This window comes from Triticum aestivum, chromosome 6D (genome assembly GCF_018294505.1).
Source record: "Triticum aestivum cultivar Chinese Spring chromosome 6D, IWGSC CS RefSeq v2.1, whole genome shotgun sequence".
Classification (NCBI taxonomy): domain Eukaryota; kingdom Viridiplantae; phylum Streptophyta; class Magnoliopsida; order Poales; family Poaceae; genus Triticum; species Triticum aestivum.
Genome location: NC_057811.1, coordinates 467,030,445 through 467,043,989, shown reverse-complemented (window position 1 = coordinate 467,043,989; position 13,545 = coordinate 467,030,445).

Sequence of the window (13,545 nt, the reverse complement as noted above, 5' to 3'; positions counted from 1 at the left end):
TAGGTTGACTTGACGAGCCTAGCATGTACAGACATGGCCTCGGAACACGGAGGACCGAAAGGTCGAGCATGAGTCGTATAGAAGATACGATCAACATGGAGATGTTCACCGATCTTGACTAGTCCGTCTCACGTGATGATCGGACACGGCCTAGTTGAGTTCGGATCATGTTTCACTTAGATAACTAGAGGGATGTCTATCTGAGTGGGAGTTCATTAAATAATTTGATTATATGAACTTAATTATCATGAACTTAGTCTAAAAATCTTTACACTATGTATTGTAGATCAAATGGCCCACGTTGTCCTCAATTTCAACGCGTTCCTAGAGAAAACCAAGCTGAAAGATGATGGCAGCAACTATACGGACTGGGTCCGGAACCTGAGGCTCATCCTCATAGTTGCCAAGAAAGATTATGTCTTAGAAGCACCGCTAGGTGAAGCACCAATCCCTGAGAACCAAGACGTTATGAACGCTTGGCAGCAGCGTGCTGATGATTACTCCCTCGTTCAGTGCGGCATGCTTTACAGCTTAGAACCGGGTCTCCAAAAGCGTTTTGAGAAACATGGAGCATATGAGATGTTCGAGGAGCTGAAACTGGTTTTTCAAGCTCATGCCCGGGTCGAGAGATATGATGTCTCCGACAAGTTCTTCAGCTGTAAAATGGAGGAGAACAGTTCTGTTAGTGAGCACATACTCAGAATGTCTGGGTTGCACAACCGCTTGTCTCAGCTGGGAGTTAATCTCCCGGATGACGCGGTCATTGACAGAATCCTCCAGTCGCTTCCACCAAGCTACAAGAGCTTTGTGATGAACTACAATATGCAGGGGATGGAAAAGACCATTCCCGAGGTATATTCAATGCTGAAATCAGCTGAGGTAGAGATCAGAAAAGAACATCAAGTGTTGATGGTGAATAAAACCACTAAGTTCAAGAAGGGCAAGGGTAAGAAGAACTTCAAGAAGGACGGCAAGGGAGTTGCCGCGCCCGGTAAGCCAGTTACCGGGAAGAAGTCAAAGAATGGACCCAAGCCCGAGACTGAGTGCTTTTATTGCAAGGGAAGTGGTCACTGGAAGCGGAACTGCCCCAAATATTTAGCGGACAAGAAGAAGGCCGGCAACACCCAAGGTATATGTGATATACAAGTAATTGATGTGTACCTTACCAGTACTCGTAGTAGCTCCTGGGTATTTGATACCGGTGCGGTTGCTCATATTTGTAACTCAAATCAGGAACTACGGAATAAACGGAGACTGGCAAAAGACGAGGTGACGATGCGCGTCGGGAATGGTTCCAAGGTCGATGTGATCGCCGTCGGCACGCTACCTCTGCATCTACCCACGGGATTAGTTATAAACCTCAATAATTGTTATTTAGTGCCAGCTTTGAGCATGAACATTGTATCTGGATCTCGTTTAATTCGAGATGGCTACTCATTTAAATCTGAGAATAATGGTTGTTCTATTTATTTGAGAGATATGTTTTATGGTCATGCCCCGCTGGTCAATGGTTTATTCTTGATGAATCTCGAACGTGATGCTACACATGTTCATAGTGTGAATACCAAAAGATGTAAAGTTGATAACGATAGTCCCACATACTTGTGGCACTGCCGCCTTGGTCACATTGGTGTCAAGCGCATGAAGAAGCTCCATGCAGATGGACTTTTGGAGTCTCTTGATTACGAATCATTTGACACGTGCGAACCATGCCTCATGGGTAAGATGACCAAGACTCCGTTCTCCGGAACAATGGAGCGAGCAACCAACTTATTGGAAATCATACATACCGATGTGTGCGGTCCAATGAGTGTTGAGGCTCGCGGAGGATATCGTTATGTTCTCACTCTCACTGATGATTTAAGTAGATATGGGTATGTCTACCTAATGAAACACAAGTCTGAAACCTTTGAAAAGTTCAAGGAATTTCAGAGTGAAGTTGAGAATCAACGTGACAGGAAAATAAAATTCTTACGATCAGATCGTGGTGGAGAATATTTAAGTCACGAATTTGGTACACACTTAAGGAAATGTGGAATAGTTTCACAACTCACGCCGCCTGGAACACCTCAGAGAAATGGTGTGTCCGAACGTCGTAATCGCACTCTATTGGATATGGTGCGATCTATGATGTCTCTTACCGATTTACCGCTCTCATTTTGGGGTTATGCTTTAGAGACTGCCGCATTCACTTTAAATAGGGCACCGTCTAAATCCGTTGAGACGACACCGTATGAATTATGGTTTGGGAAGAAACCTAAGCTGTCGTTTCTAAAAGTTTGGGGATGCGATGCTTATGTCAAGAAACTTCAACCTGAAAAGCTCGAACCCAAATCGGAAAAATGCGTCTTCATAGGATACCCTAAGGAAACTATTGGGTATACCTTCTACCTCAGATCCGAAGGCAAGATCTTCGTTGCCAAGAACGGGTCCTTTCTAGAGAAGGAGTTTCTCTCGAAAGAATTGAGTGGGAGGAAAGTGGAACTTGATGAGGTGATAGTCACCCCTTCCGAACCGGAAAATAGCGCAGCGCGGGAAAATGTTCCTGTGGTGCCTACACCGACTGGGGAGGAAGTTAATGATGATGATCATGAAGCTTCGGATCAAGTTGCACTGAACTTCGTAGGTCCACAAGGACACGTTCCGCACCAGAGTGGTACGGCAACCCTGTCCTGGAAATCATGTTGTTAGACAACGGTGAACCTTCGAACTATGAAGAAGCGATGGCGGGCCCGGATTCCGACAAATGGCTAGAAGCCATGAAATCCGAGATAGAATCCATGTATGAAAACAAAGTATGGACTTTGACTGACTTGCCCGATGAGCGGCGAGCCATAGAAAACAAATGGATCTTTAAGAAGAAGACGGACGCAGATGGTAATGTGACCATCTACAAAGCTCGACTTGTCGCTAAGGGTTATCGACAAGTTCAAGGGGTTGACTACGATGAGACTTTCTCACCCGTAGCGAAGCTGAAGTCCGTCCGAATCATGTTAGCAATTGCCGCATACTATGATTATGAGATATGGCAGATGGACGTCAAAACGGCATTCCTTAACGGCTTCCTTAAGGAAGAGTTGTATATGATGCAGCCGGAAGGTTTTGTCGATCCTAAGAATGCTAACAAAGTATGCAAGCTCCAGCGCTCAATCTATGGGCTGGTGCAAGCATCTCGGAGTTGGAACATTCGCTTTGATGAGATGATCAAAGCGTTTGGGTTTACACAGACTTATGGAGAAGCCTGTGTTTACAAGAAAGTGAGTGGGAGCTCTGTAGCATTTCTCATATTATATGTGGATGACATATTATTGATGGGAAATGATATAGAATTCTTGGAAAGTATAAAGGCCTATTTGAATAAGTGTTTTTCAATGAAGGACCTTGGAGAAGCTGCTTATATATTAGGCATCAAGATCTATAGAGATAGATCAAGACGCCTCATTGGTCTTTCACAGAGTACATACCTTGACAAGATATTGAAGAAGTTCAGTATGGATCAGTCCAAGAAGGGGTTCTTGCCTGTATTGCAAGGTGTGCAATTGAGCACGGCTCAATGCCCGACCACGGCAGAAGATATAGAAGAGATGAGTGTCATCCCCTATGCCTCGGCCATAGGGTCTATTATGTATGCCATGCTGTGTACCAGACCTGATGTAAACCTTGCCGTAAGTTTGGTAGGAAGGTACCAAAGTAATCCCGGCAAGGAACACTGGACAGCGGTCAAGAATATCCTGAAGTACCTGAAGAGGACTAAGGATATGTTTCTCGTCTATGGAGGTGACGAAGAGCTCGTCGTAAAGGGTTACGTCGACGCTAGCTTCGACACAGATCCGGATGACTCGAAGTCACAGACCGGATACGTGTATATTTTGAATAGAGGAGCAGTAAGCTGGTGCAGTTGCAAGCAAAGCGTCGTGGCGGGATCTACATGTGAAGCGGAATACATGGCAGCCTCGGAGGCAGCACAGGAAGCAGTCTGGATGAAGGAGTTCATTACCGACCTAGGGGTGATTCCCAATGCGTCGGGCCCAATGACTCTCTTCTGTGACAACACTGGAGCTATTGCCCTTGCGAAGGAGCCCAGGTTTCACAGGAAGACCAGGCATATCAAGCGTCGCTTCAACTCCATTCGTGAAAGTGTTCAAAATGGAGACATAGATATTTGTAAAGTACACACGGACCTGAATGTAGCAGATCCGTTGACTAAACCTCTCCCTAGGGCAAAACATGATCAACACCAGGACGCAATGGGTGTTCGATTCATCACAATGTAACTAGATTATTGACTCTAGTGCAAGTGGGAGACTGTTGGAAATATGCCCTAGAGGCAATAATAAATGGTTATTATTATATTTCTGTGTTCATGATAATAGTCTTTTATTCATGCTATAATTGTATTGTCCGGAAATCGTAATACATGTGTGAATACATAGACCACAACCTGTCCCTAGTAAGCCTCTAGTTGACTAGCTCGTTGATCAACAGATAGTCATGGTTTCCTGACTATGGACATAGGATGTCATTGATAACGGGATCACATCATTAGGAGAATGATGTGATGGACAAGACCCAACTTAAGCATAGCATAAAAGATCGTGTAGTTTCGTTTGCTAGAGCTTTTCCAATGTCAAGTATCTTTTCCTTAGACCATGAGATCGTGCAACTCCCGGATACCGTAGGAGTGCTTTGGGTGTGCCAAACGTCACAACGTAACTGGGTGACTATAAAGGTGCATTACGGGTATCTCCGAAAGTGTCTGTTGGGTTGGCACGGATCGAGACTGGGATTTGTCACTCCGTGTAAACGGAGAGGTATCTCTGGGCCCACTCGGTAATGCATCATCATAATGAGCTCAATGTGACTAAGGCGTTAGTCACGGGATCATGCATTGCGGTACGAGTAAAGAGACTTGCCGGTAACGAGATTGAACAAGGTATTGGGATACCGACGATCGAATCTCGGGCAAGTAACATACCGATTGACAAAGGGAATTGCATACGGATTGATTGAATCCTCGACACCGTGGTTCACCCGATGATATCATCGTGGAACATGTGGGAGCCAACATGGGTATCCAGATCCCGCTGTTGGTTATTGACCGGAGAGGCGTCTCGGTCATGTCTGCATGTCTCCCGAACCCGTAGGGTCTACACACTTAAGGTCCGGTGACGCTAGGGTTGTAGAGATATATGTATGCGGAAACCCGAAAGTTGTTCGGAGTCCCGGATGAGATCCCGGACGTCACGAGAGGTTCCGGAATGGTCCGGAGGTGAAGAATTATATATAGGAAGTCCAGTTTTGGCCACCGGGAAAGTTTCGGGGGTTATCGGTATTGTACCGGGACCACCGGAAGGGTCCCGGGGGTCCACCGGGTGGGGCCACCTGTCCCGGAGGGCCCCGTGGGCTGAAAGTGGAGGGGAACCAGCCCCTAATGGGCTGGGGCGCCACTTTGGGCCTCCCCCCCATGCGCCTAGGGTTGGGAACCCTAGGGGGGGGAGTTTCCCCTTGCCTTGGGGGGCAAGGCAACCCCTTCCCCCTTGGCCGCCGCCCCCCCCTTGGAGATCCCATCTCCAAGGGCTGCGCACCCCCCTTGGGGGCCTATATAAAGGGGGGGAGGGAGGGCAGCACACTACAGCCTTTGGCGCCTCCCTCCTCCCCTGCAACACCTCTCTCTCGCGCGCAGAAGCTCGGCGAAGCCCTGCCGGAGAGCCGCTACATCCACCACCACGCCGTCGTGCTGTTGGATCTCCATCAACCTCTCCTCCCCCCTTGCTGGATCAAGAAAGGAGGAGACGTCGCTGCACCGTACGTGTGTTGAACGCGGAGGTGCCGTCCGTTCGGCACTCGGTCATCGGTGATTTGGATCACCGCGAGTACGACTCCGTCATCCACGTTCATTGGAACGCTTCCGCTCGCGATCTACAAGGGTATGTAGATCCACTCCTTTCCCCTCGTTGCTAGTAGACTCCATAGATGCATCTTAGTGAGCGTAGGAAAATTTTAAATTATGCTACGATTCCCAACACCTCGGAGGTGCCTTCCCCCTTTAGGACTCTCCCTTTCCCTTATCTCTTGGCGCATGGGCCTCTTGGGGCTGGTGCCCTTGGCCCATATAGGCCAAGGCGCACACCCCTACAGCCCATGTGCCCCCCCGGGGCTGGTGGACCCCCGGACCCCTTTCGGCACTCCCGGTACAATACCGATAATGCGCGAAACCTTTCCGGCGACCAAAACAAGACTTCCCATATATAAATCTTTACCTCCGGACCATTCCGGAACTCCTCGTGACGTCCGGGATCTCATCCGGGACTCCGAACAACTTTCAGGTTACCGCATACTAATATCTCTACAACCCTAGCGTCACCGAACCTTAAGTGTGTAGACCCTACGGGTTCGGGAGACATGCAGACATGACCGAGACGACTCTCCGGTCAATAACCAACAGCGGGATCTGGATACCCATGTTGGCTCCCACATGCTCCTCGATGATCTCATCGGATGAACCACCATGTCGAGGATTCAATCAATCCCGTATACAATTCCCTTTGTCTATTGGTATGGTACTTGCCCGAGATTCGATCGTCGGTATCCCGATACCTTGTTCAATCTCGTTACCGGCAAGTCTCTTTACTCGTTCCGTAACACATCATCCCGTGATCAACTCCTTGGTCACATTGTGCACATTATGATGATGTCCTACCGAGTGGGCCCAGAGATACCTCTCCGTTTACACGGAGTGACAAATCCCAGTCTCGATTCGTGCCAACCCAACAGACACTTTCGGAGATACCTGTAGTGCACCTTTATAGCCACCCAGTTACGTTGTGACGTTTGGTACACCCAAAGCATTCCTACGGTATCCGGGAGTTGCACAATCTCATGGTCTAAGGAAATGATACTTGACATTAGAAAAGCTCTTAGCAAACGAACTACACGATCTTGTGCTAGGCTTAGGATTGGGTCTTGTCCATCACATCATTCTCCTAATGATGTGATCCCGTTATCAATGACATCCAATGTCCATGGTCAGGAAACCGTAACCATCTATTGATCAACGAGCTAGTCAACTAGAGGCTTACTAGGGACATGGTGTTGTCTATGTATCCACACATGTATCTGAGTTTCCTATCAATACAATTCTAGCATGGATAATAAACGATTATCATGAACAAGGAAATATAATAATAACCAATTTATTATTGCCTCTAGGGCATATTTCCAACAGTCTCCCACTTGCACTAGAGTCAATAATCTAGTTCACATCACCATGTGATTAACACTCACAGGTCACATCACCATGTGACCAACATCCAAAGAGTTTACTAGAGTCAACAATCTAGTTCACATCACTATGTGATTAACACTCAATGAGTTCTGGTTTGATCATGTTATGCTTGTGAGAGAGGTTATTAGTCAACGGGTCTGAACCTTTCAGATCCGTGTGTGCTTTACGAATATCTATGTCATCTTGTGGATGCTACCACGCGCTACTTGGAGCCATTTCAAATAACTGCTCTACTATACGAATCCGGTTTACTACTCAGAGTCATCCGGATTAGTGTCAAAGTTCGCATCGACGTAACCCTTTACGACGAACTCCTTTTCACCTCCATAATCGAGAAAATTCCTTAGTCCACTAGATACTAAGGATAAGTTCGACCGCTGTCATGTGATCCATTCCCGGATCACTATTGTACCCCTTGACCAACTCATGGCAAGGCACACTTCATGTGCGGTACACAGCATAGCATACTGTAGAGCCTACGTCTAAAGCATAGGGGACGACCTTCGTCCTTTCTCTCTCTTCTGCTGTGGTCAGGTCTTGAGTCTTACTCAATACTCACACCTTGTAACACAGCCAAGAACTCCTTCTTTGCTGATCTATTTTGAACTCTTTCAAAATCATGTCAAGGTGTGCGTTCTTTGAAAGTATCATCAGGCGTCTTGATCTATCTCTATAGATCTTGATGCCCAATATGTAAGCAGCTTTATCCAGGTCTTCCTTTGAAAAACTCCTTTCAAACAACCCTTTATGCTTTCCAGAAATTTTACATCATTTCGGATCAACAATATGTCATTCACATATACTTATCAGAAATGTTGTAGCGCTCCCACTCACTTTATTGTAAATACAAGTTTCTAACAAACTTTGTATAAACCCAAAAACTTTGATCACTCCATCAAAGCGTATATTCTGACTCCGAGATGCTTGCTCTAGTCCATGGAAGGATCGCTGGAGCTAGCATACCTTTTAGCATCCTTAGGATCGACAAAACCTTTCTGATTGTATCACATACAACCTTTCCTTACGAAAACTGGTAAGGAAACTTGTTTTGACATCCATCTGCCAGATTTCATAAATGCAGCTAATGCTAACATGATTCCGACGGACTTAAGAATCGCTACGGATGAGAAAATCTTATAATAGTCAACTCCTTGAACTTGTGAAAATACTCTTTGCCACAAGTCGAGCTTCATAGACGGTAACATTACCGTCCATGTCCGTCTTCTTCTTAAAGATCCATTTATCTCAATGGCTTGCCGATCATCGGGCAAGTTCACCAAAGTCCATGCTTTGTTCTAATACATGGAGCCTATCTCGGATTTCATGGCTTCTAACCATTTGTCGGAATATGGGCCCACCATCGCTTCTCCATAGCTCGTAGGTTCAGTATTGTCTAACAACATGATATCTAAGACAGGATTACCGTACCACACAGGAGAAGTACATATCCTTGTCGACCTACGAGGTTTGGTAGTGACTTGATCCGAAGTTTCATGATCACTATCATAAGCTTCCACTTCAATTGGTGTAGGTGCCACAGGAACAACTTCCTGTGCCCTGCTACACACTAGTTGAAGTGACGGTTCAATAACCTTATCAAGTCTCCACCATCCTCCCACTCAATTCTTTCGAAAGAAACTTTTCCTCGAGAAAGGACTCGTTTCTAGAAGCAATTACTTTTGCTTCCAGATCTGAAATAGGAGGTATACCCAACTGTTTTGGGTATTCTATGAAGATGCATTTATCCGCTTTGGGTTCGAGCTTATCAGCCTGAAACTTTTTCACATAAGCGTCGCAGCCCCAAACTTTTAAGAAACGACAACTTAGGTTTCTCTAAACGGTGTCGTCTCAACGGAATTGCGTGGTGCCCCCTTTTAAAGTGAATGCGGTTGTCTCTAATGCCTAACCCATAAACGATAGTGGTAATTCGATAAGAGACATCATGGTATGCACCATATCCAATAGGGTGCAGTTATGATGTTCGGACACACCATCACACTATGGTGTTCCAGGCGGTATTAATTGTGAAACACTTTCCACAATGTCTTAATTGTGTGCCAAACTCGTAACTCAGATATCATCTCTATGATCATATCATAGACATTTTATCCTCTTGTCACGACGATCTTCAACTTCACTCTGAAATTACTTGAACCTTTCAATAATTCAGACTTGTGTTTCATCAAGTAAATACACTCAGCATCTACTCAAATCATCTGTGAAGTAAGAACATAACGATATCCACTGCATGCCTCAGCACTCATTGGACTGCATACATCAAAATGTATTACTTCCAACAAGTTGCTCTCTTGTTCCATCTTACTGAAAACGAGGCCTTTCAGTCATCTTGCCCATGTGGTATGATTTGCATGTCTCAAGTGATTCAAAATCAAGTGAGTCCAAACGATCCATCTGCATGGAGTTTCTTCATGCATATATACCAATAGACATGGTTCGCATGTCTCAATCTTTTCAAAAACGAGTGAGTCCAAAGATCCATCTACATGGAGCTTCTTCATGCGTTCTATACCAATATGACTCAAATGGCAGTGCCACAAGTATGTGGTACTATCATTACTATTTTATATCTTTTGGCACGAACATGTGTATCACTGCGATCGAGATTCATTTTAGGTGCAAGACCATTGAAGGTATTATTCAAATAAACAGAGTAACCATTATTCTCCTTAAATGAATAACCGTATTGCGATAAACATAATCCAATCATGTTATGCTCAACACAAACACCAATCTCGATGGTAGAGGGAGCATGCGATGCTTGATCACATCAACCTTGGAAACACTTCCAACACATATCGTCATCTCACCTTTAGCTAGTCTCCGTTTATTCCGCAGCTTTTATTTCGAGTTACTAACACTTAGCAACCGAACTGGTATCTAATACCCTGGTGCTGCTAGGAGTACTAGTAAAGTACACATTCATATAATGTATATCCAATATACTTCTGTCGACCTTGCCTGCCTTCTCATCTACCAAGTATCTAGGGTAGTTCTGCTTCAGTGACCGTTCCCCTCATTACAGAAGCACTTAGTCTCGGGTTTGGGTTCAACCTTGGGATTCTTCACTAGAGCAGCAAATGATTTGCTGTTTCATGAAGTATCCCTTTTGCCCTTGCCCTTCTAGAAACTAGTGGTTTTACTAACCATCAACAATTGATGCTCCTATTTGATTTCTACTTTCGCGGTGTCAAACATCGCGAGTTGCTCAAGGATCATCATGTCTATCCCTGATATGTTATAGTTCATCACGAAGCTCTAATAGCTTGGTGGCAGTGACTATGGAGAACCATCACTATCTCATCTGGAAGATTAACTCCCACTCGATTCAAGCGATTGTAGTACTCAGACAATCTGAGCACATGCTCAACGATTGAGCTTTTCTCCCTTAGTCTGCAGGCTTAAGAAACTTGTCAGAGGTCTCATACCTCTTGACGTGGGCACTAGTCTGAAATCCCAATTTCAGTCTTCGGAACATCTCATATGTTCTGCGACGTTTCAAAACGTCTTTGGTGCCACAATTCTAAACCGTTAGCATTACGCACTGAACTATCACGTAGTCATCAAAACGTGTATGTCAGATGTTCGCAACATCTACAGACGACGCTGAGGTTCAGCACACCGAGCGGTGCATTAAGGACATAAGCCTTCTGTGCAGCAATGAGGACAATCCTCAGTTTACGGACCCAGTCCGCATAATTGCTACTACCAACTTTCAACTAAATTTTCTCTAGGAACATATCTTAAACAGTAGAACTAAACGCAAGCTATGACATAATTTGCAAAGACCTTTTGACTATGTTCATGATAATGAAGTTCATCTGATTATTTAATGAACTCCCACTCAGATAGACATCCCTCTAGTCATCTAAGTGATACATGATCCGAGTCAAACTAGGCCGTGTCCGATCATCACGTGAGACGGACTAGTCATCATCGGTGAACATCTCCATGTTGATCGCATCTACTATACGACTCATGTTCGACCTTTCGATCTCTTGTGTTCCGAGGCCATGTCTGTACATGCTAGGCTCGTCAAGTCAACCTAAGTGTTTCGCATGTGTTCCGAGGCCATGTCTGTACATGCTAGGCTCGTCAACACCCGTTGTATTCGAACGTTAGAATCTATCACACCCGATCATCACGTGGTGCTTCGAAACAACGAACCTTCGCAACGGTGCACAGTTAGGGGGAACACGTCTCTTGAAATTTTAGTGAGGGATCATCTTATTTATGCTACCGTCGTTCTAAGCCAATAAGATGTAAACATGACAAACATCACATGCAAATCATAAAGTGACGTGATATGGCCAATATCATCCTGCGCCTTTGATCTCCATCTTCGAGGCGCGGCATGATCACCTTCGTCACCGGCATGACACCATGATCTCCATCATTGTGTCTTCGTGAAGTTGTCTCGCCAACTATTACTTCTACTACTATGGCTAACGGTTAGCAATAAAGTAAAGTAATTACATGGCGTTTTCATTGACACGCATGTCATACAATAAATTAAGACAACTCCTATGGCTCCTGCCGGTTGTCATACTCATCGACATGCAAGTCGTGATTCCTATTACAAGAACATGATCAATCTCATACATCACATATATCATACATCACATCCTTTTGGCCATATCACATCACATAGCATACCCTGCAAAAACAAGTTAGATGTCCTCTAATTGTTGTTGCATGTTTTACGTGGCTGCTATGGGATTCGAGCAAGAACGTTTCTTACCTACGCAAAAGCCACAACGTGATATGCCAATTTTTATTTACCCTTCATAAGGACCCTTTTCATCGAATCCGATCCGACTAAAGTGGGAGAGATAGACACCCGCTAGCCACCTTATGCAACTAGTGCATGTCAGTCGGTAGAACCTGTCTCACGTAAGTGTACATGTAAGGTCGGTCCGGGCCGCTTCATCCCACGATGCCGCCGAATCAAGATAGGACTAATAACGGCAAGTAAATTGACAAAATCGACACCCACAACTACTTTGTGTTCTACTCGTGCATAGAAACTACGCATAGACCTAGCTCTGATACCACTGTTGGGGAACGTAGCAGAAATTTAAAATTTTCTACGCATCACCAAGATCAATCTATGGAGTAATCTAGCAACGAGGGAAAAGGGGAGTGCATCTACATACGCTTGTAGATCACGAGCGGAAGCGTTCAAGAGAACGGGGTTGATGGAGTCGTACTCGTCGTGATCCAAATCACCGATGATCCTAGCGCCAAACGGACGACACCTCCGCGTTCAACACACGTACGGAGCAGCGACGTCTCCTCCTTCTTGATCCAGCAAGGGGGGGGGGAGAGGTTGATGGAGATCCAGCAGCACGACGGCGTGGTGGTGGAAGTAGCGGGATTCCAACAGGGCTTCGCCAAGCGCTGCGGGAGGAGGGAGATGTGTCACGGGAGGGAGAGGGAGGCGCCAGGGCTTAGGTGTTGCTGCCCTCCCTCCCCCCACTATATATAGGGCCAAGGGAGAGGGCGGGCGCAGCCTTGGCCCTTCCTCCAAGGAAGGGTGCGGCCAGGGAGGAGTCCATCCTCCCCAAGGCACCTCGGAGGTGCCTTCCCCCTTTAGGACTCTCCCTTTCCCTTATCTCTTGGCGCATGGGCCTCTTGGGGCTGGTGCCCTTGGCCCATATAGGCCAAGGCGCACACCCCTACAGCCCATGTGGCCCCCCGGGGCTGGTGGACCCCCGGACCCCTTTCGGCACTCCCGGTACAATACCGATAATGCGCGAAACCTTTCCGGCGACCAAAACAAGACTTCCCATATATAAATCTTTACCTCCGGACCATTCCGGAACTCCTCGTGACGTCCGGGATCTCATCCGGGACTCCGAAAAACTTTCGGGTTACCGCATACTAATATCTCTACAACCCTAGCGTCACCGAACCTTAAGTGTGTAGACCCTACGGGTTCGGGAGACATGCAGACATGACCGAGACGACTCTCCGGTCAATAACCAACAGCGGGATCTGGATACCCATGTTGGCTCCCACATGCTCCTCGATGATCTCATCGGATGAACCACCATGTCAAGGATTCAATCAATCCCGTATACAATTCCCTTTGTCTATTGGTATGGTACTTGCCCGAGATTCGATCGTCGGTATCCCGATACATTGTTCAATCTCGTTACCGGCAAGTCTCTTTAGTCGTTCCGTAACACATCATCCCGTGATCAACTCCTTGGTCACATTGTGCACATTATGATGATGTC